At 44.7% G+C, this 5,760-nt stretch overlaps 1 pseudogene; it reads left to right on the top strand.

The window, feature by feature from the left end:
* The first annotated feature begins 2,746 nt into the window (after window positions 1-2,746).
* LOC106563344 (glutamine synthetase-like) lies at window positions 2,747-5,511 on the top strand (annotated as a pseudogene).
* Window positions 5,512-5,760: the final 249 nt, after the last annotated feature.

The following is a 5,760-nucleotide window of genomic DNA, read 5'->3' as shown; positions in this document are numbered from 1 at the left end:
ACGAGGGTATGTTTGGCAGCATGAGTGAAGGATGCTTTGTTTTGCGAAATAGGAAGCCAATTCTAGATTTAACTTTGGATTGGAGATGTTTGATGTGAGTCTGGAAGGAGAGTTTACAGTCTAACCAGACACCTAGGTATGTGTAGTTGTCCACATATTCTAAGTCAGGACCGTCCAGAGTAGTGATGCTGGACGGGCGGGCAGGTGCAGGCAGCGATCGGTTGAAGAGCATGCATTTAGTTTTATTTGTATTTAAGAGCAGTTGGAGGCCACGGAAGGAGAGTTGTATGGCATTGAAGCTCGTCTGGAGGGTTGTTAACACAGTGTCCAAAGAAGGGCCAGAAGTATACAGAATGGTGTCGTCTGCGTAGAAGTGGATCAGAGACTCACCAGCAGCAAGAGCGACATCATTGATGTATACAGAGAAGAGAGTCGGCCCAAGAATTGAACCCTGTGGCACCCCCATAGAGACTGCCATAGGCCCGGACAACAGGCCCTCCGATTAGACACACTGAACTCTATCAGAGAAGTAGTTGGTGAACCAGGTGAGGCAATCATTTGAGAAACCAAGACTATTGAGTCTGCCGATGAGGATGTGGTGATTGACAGAGTCGAAAGCCTTGCCCAGGTCAATGAATACGGCTGCACAGTATTGTTTCTTATCGATGGCGGTTAAGATATCGTTTAGGACCTTGAGCGTGGCTGAGGTGCACCCATGACCAGCTCTGAAAGCAGATTGCATAGCGGAGAAGGTGCGGTGGGATTCAAAATGGTCGGTAATCTGTTTGTTGACTTGGCTTTCGAAGACCTTAGAAAGGCAGGGTAGGATAGATATAGGTCTGTAGCAGTTTGGGTCAAGAGAGTCCCCTCCTTTGAAGAGGGGGATGACAGCAGCTGCTTTCAAATCTTTTGGAATCTCAGACGACATGAAAGAGAGGTTAAACAGGCTAGTAATAGGGGTTGCAACAATGTCGGCAGATAATTTTAGAAAGAAAGGGTCCAGATTGTCTAGCCCGGCTGATTTGTAGGGGTCCCGATTTTGCAGCTCTTTCAGAACATCAGCTGACTGGATTTGGGAGAAGGAGAAATGGGGAAGGCTTGGGCGAGTAGCTGTGGGGGGTGCAGTGCTGTTGACCGGGGTAGGGGTAGCCAGGTGGAAAGCATGGCCAGCCGTAGAAAAATGCTTATTGAAATTCTCAATTATAGTGGATTTATCGGTGATGACAGAATTTCCTATCCTCAGTGCAGTGGGCAGCTGGGAGGAGGTGCTCTTATTCTCCATGGACTTTACAGTGTCCCAGAACTTATTTGAGTTTGTATTGCAGGAAGCAAATTTCTGCTTGAAAAAGCTAGCCTTGGCTTTTCTAACTGCCTGTGTATATTGGTTTCTAACTTCCCTGAAAAGTTGCATATCACGGAGGCTGTTCGATGCTAATGCAGAACGCCACAGGATGTTTTTGTGTTGGTTAAGGGCAGTCAGGCCTGGAGAGAACCAAGGGCTATATCTGTTCCTGGTTCTAAATTTCTTGAATGTTGCATGCTTATTTAAGATTGTGAGGAAGGCATTTAAAAAAAATAACCAGGCATCCTCTACTGACGGGATGAGGTCAATATCCTTCCAGGATACCCGTGCCAGGTCGATTAGAAAGGCCTGCTCGCTGAAGTGTTTCAGGGAGCGTTTGATAGTGATGAGTGGAGGTCGTTTGACCGCTGACCCATTATGGATGCAGGCAATGAGGCAGTGATCGTTGAGTTCTTGGTTGAAAACAGCAGAGGTGTATTTAGAGGGCAAGTTGGTTTGGATGATATCTATGAGGGTGCTCGTGTTTACGGCTTTGCGGTGGTACCTGGTAGGTTCATTGATCATTTGTGTGAGATTGAGGGCATCAAGCTTAGATTGTAGGTTGGCTGGGGTGTTAAGCATGTCCCAGTTTAGGTCACCTAGCAGCACGAGCTCTGAAGATAGATGGGGGGCAATCAGTTCACATGTGGTGTCCAGAGCACAGCTGGGGGCAGAGGGTGGTCTATAGCAGGCGGCAACGGTGAGAGACTTGTTTTTAGAGAGGTGGAGTTTTTAAAGTAGAAGTTCAAATTGTTTGGGTACAGACCTGGATAGTAGGACAGAACTCTACTTGCTTTGATACCATATTTATATTACAGTAGGTGTTCTGTAATATGAAATAAATAATGTTACTTGCCACAGAGCTGCCTGTAAACCACTGTAAAATTCACAGTAACCCTTTATAGCGTATCCATCACAGCATTCAGATTCTGAATGTTTTGTTTGTTTTTAGAGGGGTCGTGCATTTAGGCTTTTTCTTGTTGTTTGATTATGCTCCTGACAATCCCTCATTTGACTTTAGTGGTTTGTTTACACAGAGGTAGAGGTGGATTGTTGACCTATAGTCTTACTGTTGTTTAGCCATTGCTGTTTTCAGACAAACACAAAGACCTGTAAGGTTGAAATGCTGCTGAAAGCAACAGAAATCCACCCGGCTTTGGGTGGATCAAAGGATTTGTCCCGTCAAAAGATTGGGATCTAAATACATTTTGTGAAATAAAAATGTGTTAAATTCTAATTTGCATAGAGTACAAGGGAATGGAATGGAACATGAATAACAATACAAAATATGGTCTTGTGCAACACCTGATGACACCGTCTGATGAAACAACCATGACAATTACCTGCTGAACTATGTGTCACTATACAGCATGTGTTCTCAAGTATCTGTTTCTCTGTCATTTTAACCCCCTTAGACTCTAATCCATGGCATCTGTGTCAGTCAGCTCTCATCTAAACAAGGCCATCCTTCAGCACTACCTGTCCCTCCCTCAGGGCGACCTGTGTCACGTTATCTACATCTGGATCGATGGCTCCGGGGAGGGGCTGAAGAACAAGACTCTTACCCTGGACAGAGAGCCCTCGGGAATAGAAGGTAACTTACCAGACCACTGTGCCTGTGTCAACAGGTTTTACTGTGTGGCCAAAACTTCCCACTCAGCAAAACAACGTTTTTTCCTTTGTACCTCTGCAGGAAGGTAAAAAGAAGTTCTGACTTTGACTTGTAGTGTTTACCTGACAAGAAAGTATACTTGTCCAGAGGTGACATGTATAATAAAGTTTTGCTTGCTTCATCAAGCCCAAAGCATTAGGCCCATCTCGCAGAACATTTTGTCTCTAGTACAGTGCATTATATTCCATGATGTTAATGTTGGAATTGATATTGGCAGAACTTTGATGGTTCCAGCACCTGCCAGGTCCAGGGATCCAACAGTGACAGGTACCTGATCCCAGTGGCTATGTTCCCCCTCAGGAGACTGAAAATATTTGGCATGGGTCCTCAGATCCTCAGGTTCTACAGCTGCACCATCGAGAGCATCCTGACGGGTTGCATCACTGCGTGGTATGGCAACTGCTCAGCCTCCGACCGCAAGGCACTACAGAGGATAGTGTGAACGGCCCAGTACATCACTGGGGCCAAGCTTCCTGCCATCCAGGACCTCTATACCAGGCGGTGTCAGACGAAGGGCCCTAAAAATTGTGAAAGACTCCAGCCACACTAGTCATAGACTGTTCTCTCTGCTACCGCACGGCAAGCGGTACTGGAGCGCCAAGTTTAGGTCCAAGAGGGTTCTAAACAGCTTCTACCCCCAAGCCATAAGACTCCTGGACATCTAGTCAAATGGCTACCCAGACTATTTTCAGTGCCCCCTCACCCCCTCTTACACCACTGCTACTCTCTGTTGTCATCTATGCATAGTCACTTTAATAACTCTGCCTACATGTACATACTACCTCAAATAACCGATGCCCCCGCACATTGACTCTGTATCGGTACCCCCCCCCTGTATATAGTCTCCCTATTGTTATTTCGCTGCTGCTCTTTAATTACTTGTTACTTTTATCTCTTATTCTTATCTGTATTTTTTTTAAACTGCATTGTTGGTTAGGGGCTCGTAAGTAAGCAAGCATTTCACTGCGCATGTGGCTAATAAAATTTGATTTGATGTTCAGGGACCATTTCACCCTGTCACCCAACAAACTGGTCCTGTGTTAGGTCCTTAAGTACAACCTGCTTGCCTGCAGGTACTTGTAAAAAAAGTTACTGCAAGATCATTTTTCTACATCAGTTAACAGAGACCAACTGGTTTTGGTCAAGATAAACAGCAGCCTGTAGGCTTTGACTGTTTAATATTTCCCTGTCAATCAAACGAACCCTACAGTATGCCTATTCTCTCCTATACAGAGTGTAACATACTTTCAGGCTGTAAGAAGGTGAAGGACTATACTCCCTAGTTTTGAATGGAGCAGGAGTACACTCTAATAGGGATGGATGGTCACCCTTATGGCTGGCCCCAAAATGGATTCCCAGGTCCCCAAGGTGACTGATTCTATTGTAGTATACCATGTGTCCTTGTTAATTTCATAATGTAAATGGTCTTGTGCACTCGGAAAAGTACTACATATATTAAATCTACCTCTATCTATATGTCTATATAAAATCTTAATATTATCAAATAGGCCTTTGAATTTGGTCCCATTTAACTCTATCTCTTTCTCTCTCAGGTCCATACCACTGTGGGTTGGTGCAGACAATACCTATGGCAGGGACATTGTGGAGTGTCACTACAAGGCATGTCTCTATTCTGGGCTCAGAATCTGTGGCACCAATGCTGAGGTCATGGTAAACTTTGACCTTTTTTTTTTACAATGCTGTATAACAAGTCTTTCAGGAAGGTTCTAAAGGGGAACTGGAACGGGGCGGGCTGCCACACCAAAGTTAGCACCAAGGAAATAAGGGAAGAAGGGTGGCTGCAGTGAGTATTACTGTAAAAACATTATTGCACTGTAAGGTTCTGCAAGGCTGTATAACTACGAGATTCGGTCCAATACCTAACCCCTCCCCTCTTCAAACAGACATATTGAGCAGGCCATTGAGAAGCTGAGCAAGCAACACGTCGAGCACATCCATGTGTACGACCCTCGCGGAGGCCAGGACAACATCAGACGCCTCACAGGATTCCATGAAACCTCCATCACCCGCGACTTCTATGCCAGGGTGGACAACCGCGTGGCCAGCATCTAGATCCCATGCAAGGTGGGCCAGGAGGAGAAGGACTACATTGAAGACTGTCGGCCCTCCGCCAGCTGTGACCCTTATGCCATGATGGGCGCCATCACAAGCACCTGCCTGTTGGGGTGGAGGAGGAAGAGGAGAGTACATGAGAGGGTGACCAGACTCATACAGTATGGTACTGTAGCTGCTGGTTCGGGGAAACCGGCCCTTTACATGATTGTAGGATAGAACTATATTGTAGCCAAAGCAATCTGTAGTGAAGATTACTCGTTGATGTTTTTTGTTTTGCTGACTTTTAATAGTCATTACTTGAAGGTAGGTTGAATGTTTATGGTCAATTATAGTTTTTCATCTTTCAGATTACAGCTGGTCCAATTGCCATATTATTCAGTTTGTCTGAAATTGAGATTAAATAAAGACGTGCAGAATTGAATATGAGCCGCTTGCTCTTTAAAATGACCACTAGGTGGAATCATGATGCAAGTTTTGATTGTCACCCCTCATACTGGACATGAATGACAATAAAATGAGTAGCACGATTAACTCACATTAACCTTTGATTGTAAACTATTTTAATATATTGACAACACATGACAACCAGTCAAATAAGACTGTAAATGCATTGAATCAGATTAGCTTATTTATTACCAACAAGTCAGCTGTGGTTAAAAAAACACACACA

Source organism: Salmo salar, chromosome ssa11, assembly GCF_905237065.1.
Source record: "Salmo salar chromosome ssa11, Ssal_v3.1, whole genome shotgun sequence".
NCBI classification, from domain to species: domain Eukaryota; kingdom Metazoa; phylum Chordata; class Actinopteri; order Salmoniformes; family Salmonidae; genus Salmo; species Salmo salar.
Note: the sequence above shows the minus strand (reverse complement) of the source record. Positions and strands in the feature narration are given on the sequence as shown.